Genomic DNA, 12,985 nt, shown 5'->3' on the forward strand with positions numbered 1-12,985 from the left:
CTCTGTACAGATGGGCTTAAAAAATAGCTCTAAGTCGTATGTGACCCTTGAGGACATGATTCGGAGTGAAAGAAACCAGACATAAAGGTCACACGTTGTAAGATTCCATTTATATGAAATGTCTACAATAGACAAATCCCTAGTGAAAGAAAATAGATTGGTGGTTGCCAGGACTGGGGGAGGGGGAAGGAGAAATGACTGTTAATGAGTTTGGGGTTTCCACTTGGGATCGTGGACCCCAAGAAAGAATGAATCTGCTAAGTAGGATTCCTTGTGGTTAATCGGGCCCACATTCTGAGTCAGAGTCTAGCAGCCATTGTGTGTGGGGGGGCCTTCCACACACGCTGCATATCAGGGAGGAAGCCACAGACCGAGCAGCCAAGCCTCCTGTCAGCTGAACCCACCCTTACAAAGGAGTTCCTGGAATCATATTTCCACCAATGGCCTGAGTCCCGCCCCATCCAATTGGAACTGCACAGCTATATCTTCATTTACATCTTTACCAACCAATCAGAGCATCTCCATAACAACAAATCACCACACTGCTTTTTGGACCAATCAAACTGTGTGAAGTTGGAGTCCTCATTTGCATAGAAATGGAGGAGGGATGGGAACTTCTCTCTATATAAGCCAGCCTGTCTCGGTGGACACTTTCAGTTTCCGCTGAAGTCTGTGTTTCTCCTACTGGAGCTGCCTCACTGGAATAAAGTCTCTCCCTTCACCCACCACAGAATGGGGACTCCTGTTGGCATTGAATTGGTGGCAGCCACCTTTTGTTGACAGGATGATGAAAAAGTTCTGGAACTGGACAGTGGTTGTTAGGGACTGAATTATGTCTCTACTGCCCCCCAATAATGAGGTCATAAGGCTGAGGTCCCGCCCACAGAACTGGTGTCCTTATAAGAAGAAGAGACCCCAGCGCTAGTCCAGAAGTGGGGACTGGGGCTCCCCTCTGCTCCCCTGCGGTGACCTCAGTGAATTACAGCACCTGCAGGGTACCCGGAGAGGGAGAAATGAGACAGCGGTCTGATCGCCTCATGTTCAGGACACAAATATCCTGATGGCCTCACCATCTCCTGAGAATTCGCTAAACGGGCTGTGCCTGGCAGACAGACAACAGAAAGGAATTTTGAAAATTCTGCCTCTCTAACAGACCCCTGGCTATCGAATCTATTGTCTTGTGCAAGATGCATTGTGCGTGCCAGACTCGGAATAGACCTCGATCATTCTCTTCTTCCTCCGCACTTTTCCTGGTCTCACTCGCATCCCCACCCAAGGCAGTGGGGTGCTTTGAGGTTCCTGGAGGAAGGTCGCGTACTCAGAGGCAAAAGAGAAACAAAATAATTTTCAAAATAGTACACCTTATGGTTGAACATGCAAATGTAAAGCTGATTCCTCCTGGGCCAGTAGGAATGGGAAATGATTCTTGTCTATGGTTGTGTAAATCCTATCCTGGCCAGCAGAGCTCCCATTGGCTCCTCTCCCAGCTGTGAAAAGCCGGCCCTGTCTCCAATTCATACTCATTTCAGTGCCTGATATGAAATGCATCTGTTCTTTGAATTCTCTGCTGAACCAGTGAGAATATCTGCCTCGTTTCCTCCCCGATGAATGAGTTAAATTAAATCCTTAACACATTCATTTTTATATCTGTATGAGAGGCATGATTTTACCTTTTTTTGAAAATTATTTTTAACAGACTTCTGAACGCAAAGGTTTGTTCAGAAGGAGACAAAATTCTCTCGTTTACTCTTTAATTTATGCCTGAATTTGTTAGATTTCTAAACATAGAGTGTATTGGTTTGCTAGGGCTGCCCTAACAAAGTATCACAGCCTAGAGGGAATTTATTGTCTTATAGTTTTGGAGACTAGAAGTCAAGATCAAAGTACGGACAGGTTGCTTTCTCCTGAGGCCTTTCTCCTTGGCTTATGGATGGTCACTTTCTCCCTGTGTCCTCACATGGTCGTCCCTCTGTGTGTGTGTGTGTGTGTGTGTGTGTGTGTGTGTGTGTCGGGGTTGGGGGGGAGTCTGTGTCCTGACTCCTCTTTTTATAAGGGTGTCAGTTGTATTGGACCAGGGCCCACCCAAGTAACCTCATTTTACCTTAATCATTTCAAGGCCCGATCTCTAAACATGGTCACATTTTGAGGTACTGGGGGTGAGGGCTTCACCATATGAATTCGGGGGGACATGAGTCAGCCCATAACAGAGCAGGAACACAGGAGGGCCAGAGTCCATGGTATGAGGAGTGGCCTGGAATCCTCGGGGGGACCCAGCAGACGCAGCTGCCCCACTACCCTGGGCCTGTGCCAACAGTGTGCCAAGTGACCCAATTAAGGAATCCGCCTGTGGTTCCCAAACCCAAGAGGCCACAGCAGCAAGGCCAGTGACAGACAAGTCCGCCTGCTAGCGGTCATTTCTCTGTTGGTCTCAGATTCGCCAATTACTGGGTGATTTCATCAGGGCCGTTGGCTGTAGACTGCCTGACCCTCCCACTGTAGGAAAGACGACAGACGCTGTGAGGGGAGGTGCTTCTTCCTGCTGCCTGGCCCTTTTGCTGCTGGTTGGGCCTCAGGGTTCTTCAAACAATCTTGGCCGTGGGAACTTCAAGTCATGGCATGTCAGATGGGCGCCCAATCCTCAGAGCAGAAGAAACCAAGCCGCTCTGGTTCAAGGAGGTGGGGGCCAGAGCCCGGTGTGCAGGGCCTCACCGCTCTGTCCCCCACTAGCCTTGGACCTTCAGAGGGCTCCCTGAGACCCCCCAGGGACTCCCAGGAAAACCACTGGCCTCAGACGGGTCATTGAGTCTTCTGCCATTTGGACATCAACAGAGGACAGTCCCACTGTGACGTTACTTATCAAGACCAGCCTCACTCCAAGACAACTGCAGAAACAAGCATATTTTTGTCTTTCTAAAATACACAAGGAGGTGGACGGGTGGCTCAGTTGGTTAGAGCGTGAGCTCTGGGCAACTGGGCGGTTTGATTCCCACATGGGCCAGTAAGCTGCACCCTCCGCAACTAGAATGAAATCAATGAGCTGCCGTTCAGCTCCTGGGTGGCCAGATGGCTCAGTTGGTTGGAGCGCGTCCTCTCAACCGCAAGGTTGCCGGTTTGACTCCCGCAAGGGATGGTGGGCTGCGCCCCCTTCGAATAACAACGGTGACTAGACCTGGAGCTGAGCTGTGCCCTCCACAACTAAGACTGAAAGACAACAACTTGACTTGGAAAAAGTCCTGGAAGTACACACTGTTCCCCAATAAAAGGCCTGTTCCCCTTTCCCAATAAAAATTTATAAACAAATAAATAAAACACACAAGGAGACTGAGACAAAGAGAAAATAGAGGCAGGTGATAAGTGGGACCAGGGGTGTGGGTGTTATCTAGAAATGTGTGACGTGGTGTTATGGACTGCAAGTTTGTGTGCCCCCCGAATTTGCACGGTGAAGCCCTGACACCCGCCCCCCAGTGTGGCTGTATTTGAAGATGGGGTCTCTAATGAGGTGAGCAATGTGAAAGGCCATGGCGGCTGTGATCTGACAGGTTTGGCTTCCTTATAAGAAGAAACAGCAGAGAGCTTGCTCTCTTTCTTCCCACTTGCGTACACGGAGACAAGGCCATGTGAGGACATAGTGAGAAGGCGGCCACATCCCTCAAAACGTCATATGTTGAGGTCCTTACCCCCAGGGCCTCAGAATGTGATCTTATTTGGAAAGGGGGTTGTTCAGATCTAACTAGTCAAGATGAGATCACACTGGAGTAGGTGGGCCCTGCCGCAGTGCCTGGGGTCCTTACAAAAAGGAGTCATTTGGACACAGACACAGGGAGAACATCATGTGAAGACTAGTTCTGCTGTCACAAACCAAGAAACTGGCAAAGAGGTCTGGAACAGGTCTTTCCCTAGCGCCTTCACAGGGGCATGGCCCGGCCACCACTGTGGCCTTGGACTTCCAGCCTCCAATACTGTGAGACAATGATTGCCGCTTGTTTAAGCCCCTCGATTTGTGGTACTTTGTTATGGCAGCCCTAGCAAACTAATACCATACTGTCGTGCCAATCAACACACATGAACTTCACCTTCAGCCATGAAGTTCCTAGTGGCCAAAGCAAAGAAAGGATCTGTTACTGGAATCTCAGCACCTCTTGTGGGCTGAGCTGGCCACCTCGGTAGAACCGATAAGTCCAGGGTGCTTAGCGTGATGCCTGGCACCCAGGTAGTGCTTAAAAGGAAATGTTACCTGGTATGTTTATTATTGTTAATTTTTCTTATTTTTAACTTTTTAACCACGGAATTTTTTTTCATGAACTCCTCGCTTTGGGAAACAGTAGATTAGAAAATAAATTCCCCTCCAGTTCTGTGGTTTTAAGATTTTACACTCCTCTTTCGGTAGCTAGTGTTGGCTTTCATTCCAGAGAAATAGCTGACATGGGACTTCATGGGCTGTGGACTCGGGCCAAACCACAGCACTGGCGCGGCCAGCAAGGTACCAATGGAGAGGAGACCTGCCCAGGCGTGTGTGACAGGGACCATCCCGGGTATGTGCAGATGTGGCCGGCAAGGCCAGCCCCAGAGCAGTGAGGGCCTCGTGTGTGCTCTGGCTTGTATTCCCTTCTGGCTGAGCCCAGGGGCCGCAGGCAGTTTGTGTTCTGCAGCTTCCTGCTGTGCAACCTCTGGAAAAGCAGGTGGCCTCTCTGGGCTTGCTCTCTTCCTGTGTGAACCGATGGGGTTAGACCAGCAGGAGTTTCCAGGACATCCTGTGCTCACTCAGACCTACTCACGGGAAGGGAGGTCTTTAACTCCGCCAAACTAAAGAACCCCAAAGCTCCTTCAGGAGTAAATGTTCTAGAAATGTCATCATTTCCTGTGCAAGCCCTCAGACCGTGCCTCTTCCAGCCTTTGATGCTTTTGTTCTCACAGTCTGGCGGGTTTTTGAGTTGGTCACTGAGTGTCCGTCTCTCGCAGGGTTGTGCCTCCTCAGAGTAGACGTGTGGGCGGGCCCCTCACAGCCACCAACACCATCACTCAGTCACTCCCCCGTGCGACCCCACTGATGCACTGCGGCCCCAGGGCCTCTGCAAGGCACAGACCCAGAGAAGGGGCGCTTTCCTGCCTCACACTGACACACAGGGCAGTGATCACCTTCTCATCTCTCCAGCCACCCCACGTGCACCCCTGGTGCTGGGAGCACAGTAAGTGCTGAAAAATACGTACTGATTTTGTGAAATAAAGAACAAATTTGACCTCATACCCATTAGGGTGGCTACTATCAAAGAAACAATAAACAACAAATGGTGGCGAGGCCGTGAAGAAATTGGAACCCTCGCGCAGCCAGCGTGCTTGGGATTGTAAAATGGGGCAACCACTGTGGAGAACAGCATGGAGCGTCTTCTTTTTCTTTTTCTTTTTTTAAAAAGATTTTATTGGGGAAGGGGAACAGGACTTTATTGGGGAACAGTGTGTACTTTTTTTTCCAAGTCAAGTTGTCCTTTCAGTCTTAGTTGTGGAGGGCACGGCTCAGCTCCAGGTCCAGTTGCCGTTGTTAGTTGCAGGGAGCGGAGCCCACCATCCCTTGCAGGACTTGAGTAGTTGAACTGGCAACCTTGTGGTTGAGAGCCCACTGGCCCATGTGGGAATCGAACCTGCAGCCTTTGGAGTTAGGAGCATGGAGCTCTAACCTCCTGAGCCACCGGGCCGGCCCTTCATTTTTTTTAATTAAAATTATTTTTTAAAAAATTAAACATTGATCCAGCAAACCCACTTCTGGGTATATATCCAAAAGAATTGAAAACAGGGTCTCAAAGAGCTGTTAGCACAACCGTTCATAGCAGCATTATTCACAACAGCCAAGAGGTGGAAACCACCCAAGGGTCAACGGGCCAATAAGTGAATAAAGAAATCATGGGCCATCCGTACAATGGGATATTATCCGCCTTAAAGAGGGAGGAAATCCTGTCACATGCTGTAACATGGACGGAGCTAAAGGACATTATGCTCAGTGACATCAACCAACTACAAAAAGACAAAATCATAGAGACAGAAAATAGAACGGTGGGTGCCAGGAGATGGGGAGTTGTTTCATGGGCACAGAGTCTCAGTCTGGGGGATGGAAAGTTCTGGAGATGGTGGCGCTGGCGGCTGCACAACTACGTGAATGTATGTAACACTACAAAAGCGTAACTTAAAAATGGTCAAGAAGGTACATTTTCTATGTGTTTTTTGCCACAATTTTTAAAAGAGAGATGTGCACATATTAAAAACCAACAAACCAACCAATCTGGACTTCGGTAAGGAGAAACTTTATTGGAAAGGATTGTTGCAGGCGGTTGCCACCGGGAGAAGGCTGGGCCCGTGAGATGGGCCAGCACCCCTGAGGCCAGGCCAAGAAGGCGTTTCTCCTCCAGGCCTGCACGAGCAAGGCAACCGGAGCCTGGTGTGGGGACGTGGTGGACAGTGGAGGAGGATAGACCGGATAGTCGGTCAGAGGATGTCTTTCCTCCCATCAGCCCTGTGTCTGGGAGCCGCGTTGGGAGGGGTGCTTGCCGGCCCGGGCGGAGGGCGGCCGGAGTTCAGGATCCTGGGAGAGGCAGAACCTCCACGAACATCTGGCCCAGTCAGATTACCGGACACACCCAGTGGGGACGAACAGGTGGGCTGATCTTTCACGAGCAAAGAGCCAGCATTTGGAGGGTCTGTGTGTGGCCTTGTCACAGGTAAACAAGGGGACATAGGTGAGTCATATCTAAGGCCCAGGCGGAAGGTTGATGCTTTGCAGTAAGCCATTTTCCAGAACACAAAAGTGTGGAGGGATTTCTGCATCCTTGTAGTTTTCCAGGAGCACAGGGCTCAGGTAAACCGTGATTTGAATAGGGTGGAATCGATAAAGTGGCATGGGGTATCTATCTATTTTGTTCTGGCACAAAGTAGACCCTCAGTAGGCATCCACTGAATGAATGAATGAATGAATGAATGAATGAATGAATGAATGAGTGAATGAAGGAGTGAATGAAGGAATAGGCAGACGGGAGCAGCCACTGCGTGCTGGAGTGGTCTGAGAAGGTGGTATCTGAAGTTGTGTGATGAATGCACAGGAGAACTGTCACCCTGCAGATCACAAGACAACAGCTGCAGGGATGGGAAGGCGAGAGAACCGTGTCATCAGGTGCGTGTTCCATGTGAGGCCCTGCAGTTCTACCGGGAAAACAGAAATCTCTGCAGTTATTTTAAGCAGAAAAGGGTGCAGACAAGGAATGGATTGCTTACAAAGCTGTTCAAAGGTGGGGAGGAGCAAATGTCAGCTGCTGCTCCAATGCCATCTCTCCCGGGACCCCGTCTCTTTCCCTCTCCCATTTTTCCAGCCTTGGTCACTGCAAGCTTCACCTCGGGGACTCAGCCTCCCTGAAGATAAAGCCTGAGCCCCAGCCCCTGCAGCCCCGGCAGACACAGCCGCCGGCACAGCCACAGGCACAGCTGGCAGAGGCCTCCTCTGTTTGCTGTTGAGCCCTCCATGGTTAGCTTACATTTCCTGCAAATCCCCCCGAGATGCAATTATGGAACCCAAGCTTTGCAAACAGACCTCCCACCTGTACAAACAAAATCAGGGGAGCAGGGCTCCAATCCAGCTGTACCCCTCAGGGACCAGCTCCCCTCATCAGCCTGGCTCCTTCCCGGGCTCCAGGAGAGGGGGAGGTGGCCTGGGCCCAGCCACAGACAGTCGGCCCTTGCCAGAGCCAGTGACAATGGGCCAGGACAATGCTCAGGTCTCAGAGCAGCAGCCTGGCCTCTCACGGTCAAGGTGAAGGTGAGGTGTTCAGGCACGGTTATTCCCACGCTCGCCTGGGGCCTGGTCCAGGGACACAAGCCCGGTGCTGTTATCACTCCCTGTGCACCTCCTGCCTCCGTCTCCCAGGGACCCAGGCTCCCTGGTGTTCACGCCTGTCTCACCCATTAGACCATGGGAAACCTAAGAGCAGGGGCTACACGCCACCCCCTGCTATACCCACAGCCTTGGCTCTGTGTCTGGCACCCATTCATCCTCGTTCACAGCAATAGATATGAACGTGCTAGAACAAATGGGCTCGGAACACGTCAGGCAGAGGCTGAGGGAAAAGTCCTGGAGGAAATAGTGTCCACTTCACGGACGTCCTGCATTTGTGTTGAACACAAGCCTGTTCAGAAAAGGATGGTTTGGGGCTGGAAGACCCCCGGCAGAGGCCCACTGCCCCGGCCAAGGTCTAGTTCGACATACCAAGAACAGTTCCAGAAACGGATACACTTGCCCATGAGGTGGCCCAGGTAGACCCTTCCTGTATAAAAGATTCTTCATGGTGAAGTTTGCGAGAATCAGCTGCCTTGCTGCTCTTGTTCATTATATCTGCTTTTCGTGGCACAGCATGCTCGTAATACAGCTCAGGGAGAACCCTTCCGTAAAGGAAGGATTTCTCACTCGTGTGGAGTGCTATCAGGTTTTCTCAGAGAGACCACCTGAGCTCCCCACTCCCCAACCCTGGGAGGGAGAATGACAGAGAAACGAGTGTATTGGCTAAGTGGCCACGGTGAAGGGAGGCAGAAGCAAGTGCTTTCCCACATCTGCCCTTTGAACCTGGCCCTGGGTGACAGCCTGGCAAATGCTGCAGCTTTCCCAGTCACTCTCAGACTATACAAAGTGTGCCGTTATCTCGTTATTGAAGGTCTAGTGTAGTCAGCTCTAAGGCTACAATGTGACAGCTAACTTAAAGCGTCTCCCCACCCCAGTTCCCAGGTATTCAGGGGTGTGGCTGCAGTTCCCACTGTTCCTGTTACCCCTTGCAGGCCTCTGCCATGCACTAGGCTGCTCCTGGCTCCCCCCGCATGGAGGGTGGGTCCTGCAAAGAAAGCAGGCCTGGTGGAGCTGGTGGAGCTGAAGTCTGCTCTTAGCCGTGAGGTACCCTGGCCAGGCCTGCAGTCATTCTGTGGGCACCTGTGGGGGTTCTTGGGAGCCTGCCCCAACCCTACCACCCAAGTCACTGGAGCCAAAAGCTGCTGACAACACCCCATCAGGCCCCAGCTTCCGGCAGGCCCCCCTGCACAGATACCTTCTGCGAGGCCCCTGAGACTCCCAGGGCCTGATTCCTGGAACCTGTAAAGGCCACCTTATACAGCAGAAGGGACTTTGCAGATATGATTAATTTAAGATTCTTGACATAGGGAGATTATCCTGGATCATTTTACTACACCCCAAATGTCATCACAAAGGTCTTTATAAGACGAGGCCAGAGGGAGAGGTGAAGTCGCAGGCACTGCAGACCCAGCCCTGTGGCCAGGACACTGATCTCATGGAGGTTATGTTTCAGTGGGAGGAGACAAGTAGGCAAACAATTAGCAAGGTAGTTTTAGAGAACTGACAAATGCTACAAGGTAATGAAACAGGATGGCAATCATCTACCTCAGGGACGGCTGATACGGGGACAAAGGAGCTTGAGTGAGATGGGAATCAGGGTGCCTGGAACCCGCTGGTGTGTATTATGGACTCACATACGTATCAGCTAAACTTGAGTATGAAATGCAGGTAAGCTTTCCCCTAGGGACCAGAACACTGGGGGTTGGGGTTTCAACACATAAATTTGGGAGGGGACACAACATTCAGTCCATAATAGTGTGGTAGGTTGAATAATATCCCTCCAAATATATGCTTTTCATCTATTATCTAATAGAGAGGCTGGGAAGATAAATACTTGGTTTTCCAGACTCCCTTGCAGCTAGAGAGGCCAAGAGACCCAGTCCTGGCCAATGAGTGCAAATCTTCTAGAAGTATCTATGGGAAAGGTTTTGTTTTCCTATAGGGACTAAATCTTAATCACCAGAATTTATGAATGTCACCTTATATGGGAAAAGGGACTTTGCAGGTGGGATAAGTTCAGGGTCTTGAGCTGGGCAATCATCCTTGATTATCCAGGTGGCCTGATGTAATCACAGCAGCCCCTGTGAGACACAGATAGGAGGAGTCAGGGCAGGTAGGAGGAGAGGATGATGGAACAATGACAAAAGCAGGGATTGAAGGGATGCTCTTTGAAGATGGAGGAAGGAGCTGTGAAGTGGGGACTACAAGTGACCTCTAGAAGGTGAAAAAGGCAATGAAACACATTCTCCCTTAGCACTTCAAGGAGGAAACAGCTCTACCAACACCTTGACTTCAGCCTAGCGAAGTTGATTTCAGATTTCTGACCTCCAAAAGTATAAGATAATAAATTTGGGTTGTTTTAAGCCAATGAGCTTTTGCAATTTGTTATGGCAGCCATAGGAAACTAATAGAGTTGGGATGAGGTTTGACCATAATAGAAACCTCCGCCACATAACAGTGGCTTAAAGATGAGAGCTGAATACAAAGCCTGGAGGTAAGTGGGTCAGGGCTGTGGGGGCTTCTGCCCCACGAAGTCCTTAGGGTCCCAGCTCCTCCCAGCTCCCTGCTACACCACCCTAGGTGGGGCCCTTATCCTCATGGTCCAACATGGTGGTACCTGCATAACAGGCAGCAGAAGGGAGGAAGGGACAAAGAAGTCAGAGGCAAGGAGTGGGCACCAACTGTCCTTTACAGAAGGTTTCTAGGAGCAGCCACACAACACATCTGCTCTTTCTCTCTTGCCAGAACTTACTTACAGGCCCATGCCTAGCTGCAACGAAGGTGAGTCAGTGGCATTTTTACTCTAAGCAGACACGTCCCTGGAGGAAATTTTCTTTTTCTTTTTTCTTTTTTGGGGGCTGGGTTATTACAACAGAAGAAGGGAGGATGGATGTTGGGGAATAGTCCACATGTCTGCTATACTTAACTTGTCTGAAACTGTCAGTTAGGAATTGCTCAGCTTCAAGAAACAGAAATCCTGCCCCCACCAGGGCTTAAACAAATAAGTCTTTGCTTTTCTCAGAAAACAAGAAGTGTTCAGTTGCTGGTGCAGTGTAGCCATTTCAAAGAAGACCACACTTTGAGGTTTGGTTTCCATCTTTAGACTTGGACGCAAGAAGGCTGCTGTGGCTTCAAACAGCATTTTTACATTCAAGGAAGGAAGAAGGAGGAAGAGTATTGCCAGCCTATATGTCCCTCTTCAACAGGAAAAGAAAAGTTTTCCCATAGACACTCCCAGAATATTTGCATACAGCACTCGTTGGTTAAGACTGGGTTTCTTGGCCTCTCTAGCTGCAAGGGAGTCTAGAAAACCAAGTATTTTTTATTTTTACTTTTTTTTAATTTATTGGGGTGACAATTGTTAGTAAATTTACATAGATTTCAGGTGTACAATTCTGTATTACATCATCTATAAATCCCATTGTGTGTTCACCACCCAGAGTCAGTTCTCCTTCCACCACCTGATCCCCCTTACCCTCATTTCCCACCCCACAACCCCCCTTACCCTCTGGTAACCACTAAACCAGTCTGTGTCTATGAGGTTTTGTTTCTCATTTGTCTTGTTATTTTGTTGTTTTTGGTTTATATACCACATATCAGTGAAATCATATGGTTCTCTGCTTTTTCTGTCTGACTTATTTCACTTAGCATTATACTCTCAAGACCCATCCATGTTGTCACAAATGTTCCTATATCATCTTTTCTTACCGCCGAACAGTATTCCACTGTGTATGTATACCACAACTTCTTTATCCATTCATCTATCGAAGGACATTTTGGTTGTTTCCATGTCTTGTCCACCGTAAACAAAGCTGCAATGAACATTGGAGCACACGTGTCTTTATGGATAAATATTTTCAGATTTTTTTGGGTAGATACCCAGGAGAGGAATTGCTGGGTCATATGGTAATTCTATTCGTAATTTTTTGAGGAACCTCCACACTGCCTTCCATAATGGCTACACCAGTCTGCGTTCCCACCAACAGTGTATGAGGGTTCCTTTTTCTCCACAGCCTCTCCAACACTTGTTACTATTTGTCTTGTTGATTATAGCCATTCTGACTGGGGTGAGGTGATATCTCATTGTGGTTTTTATTTGCATTTCTCTGATGATTAGCGATGTTGAGCATTTTTTCATATGTCTATTTGCCATTTGTATGTCCTCTTTGGAGAAATGTCTCTTCAGGTCCTCTGCCCATTTCTCTATTGGGTTGTTTGTTTTTTTGTTGTTGAGTTTCATGAGTTCCTTGTATATTTTGGATATTAGCCCCATATCGGAGGCACTGTTTGCAAAAATCTTCTCTCATTCAGTTGGTTGCCTCTTTATTTTGTCGATGGTTTCTTTTGCTGTGCAGAAGCTTTTAAGTTTCATACAGTCCCATTAGTTTATTTTAGCTTTTACTTCCCTTGCCTTTTGGAGTCAAATTCATAAAATGTCCTTTGAACCCAAGGTCCATACGTTTAGTACGTATGTTTTCTTCTATGCAGTTTATTGTTTCAGGTCTTATGCTTAAGTCTTTGATCCATTTTGAATTAATTTTGGTACATGGTGACAGATAGCAGTCCAGTTTCATTCTTTTGCACGTGGCTTTCCAATTCTCCCAGCACCATTTATTGAAGAGGCTATCTTTTCTCCATTGTATATTTTTTGCTTCTTTGTCAAAAATTATCTGTCCATATTTATGTGGTTTTATTTCTGGGTTCTCAATTCTATTCCATTGGTCTATGTGTCTGTTTTTCTGCCAATATCATGCTGTTTTGATTATTGTAGCCCTGTAGTACAAGCTAAAGTCAGGCAGTGTGATACCTCCAGCACTGTTCTTTTTTCTTAGGATTGCTTTGGCTATTTGGGGTCTTTTGTGGTTCTAAACAAATCTGATGATTTTTTGTTCTATTTCTTTAAAAAATACCATTGGGATTTTGATGGGGATTGCATTAAATCTGTATATGGCTTTGGGTAATATGGCCATTTTAACTATGTTGATTCTTCCAATCCATGAGCATGGAATGTCTTTCCATTTCTTTGTGTCTTCTTCAATTTCTTTCAAACATGTCTTATAGTTTTCAGCATATAGGTCCTTCACATCCTTGGTTAAGTTTAATCCTAGGTAT

Source organism: Rhinolophus hipposideros (genome assembly GCF_964194185.1).
Source record: "Rhinolophus hipposideros genome assembly, chromosome: 1".
NCBI classification, from domain to species: domain Eukaryota; kingdom Metazoa; phylum Chordata; class Mammalia; order Chiroptera; family Rhinolophidae; genus Rhinolophus; species Rhinolophus hipposideros.